We start from the raw sequence: 1,069 nt of genomic DNA on the forward strand, positions 1-1,069 counted from the left end.
AAGGCTCTCTGCGCTTCTGTGGCTTTTATTGTGATCGTGAAAAGTTGCAAACGCTAGGTGTTGGTCAGTTTGAGCGAGGAGGGGTCAGTTTCACTGTATCACAATGTTTATGCTTTGATGGCTAGGCCGGGCTGAACAATTTTGCTTGTTCAAAGAGAGAGAGATAGAATGAGAGAGAGCGAAGATCTTTGTTCAGGAAGAAAAAGTTGTGGTTTAGGAAAATGGGGTAAATAGATGGCAGGGATCTCGAAGGTGGAACCTATATCGACGGCAGCAGATGCAGCACCTCCTTCCCTGGGCCTCTCAATCAGCTCGCGCTGACCTTGAGGTAACGAGCTGGTCAAATGTGCCTCACAAGCATCAATGAAGTGGAATATGTTATGGCTGAGTGTTCTCCCCTGGCTGAGTGTTCTCCCTTGGATGTGGGTAGGTTGCGTGCAAGAGGGTGGATGTCTGCCGTATGTTAGCGGAGTTCTAAGTCCATGTCTGATATTCCCAGCGAATGCCTTAACCCTCATGGATTTTCAGATAACTGTCGGTTTTCCGTCACAGAGTTTGTCATTCTTCGCAATTGGTACCTCCGCATAGCAAAGGGAAGGATTGTGTTCCTAGGAATAGTATGAGGATTCGTTCTCAACATTTTTCGAAGAGGGCAGTGTGGTAATCGTGGTCACAAAGAACATGGTATGTGAGTTCGTGTGCCTCTTGCATAGTGCGTCGTTCGCTTCCCGACCATTGGATCGGGCTGTCCAGGTGACATTGTTAAATTTCTGCATTTTTGATGGGATTATCTTACCGAAGCGCTCGGTATTCTGCCTCCAGAAAACTGTATAATGTCCTTTGTGAGTCTGTAATGATGTTACGCTTCTATTTGATACTTCTGCTACTCAGATTGCCGACAGGAGTGCTCCAACTTCCGCTGCTTTGTTCATGTGTTTTGGAGTGTCCTGCAGTCACAAAGATTGCCAGGGTAGTCAACTACGACAACTGGGGCCTGGTGCTTTCGTACATCCCGCAGTCGGTGTGTACGGTGGTCTCACGACATTAAAACTTTCCCCGGATAGACTTG

Source organism: Haemaphysalis longicornis, unplaced genomic scaffold (assembly GCF_048455015.1).
Source record: "Haemaphysalis longicornis isolate Haplotype H1 unplaced genomic scaffold, Haemaphysalis longicornis Haplotype H1 scaffold_11, whole genome shotgun sequence".
Lineage (NCBI taxonomy): Eukaryota > Metazoa > Arthropoda > Arachnida > Ixodida > Ixodidae > Haemaphysalis > Haemaphysalis longicornis.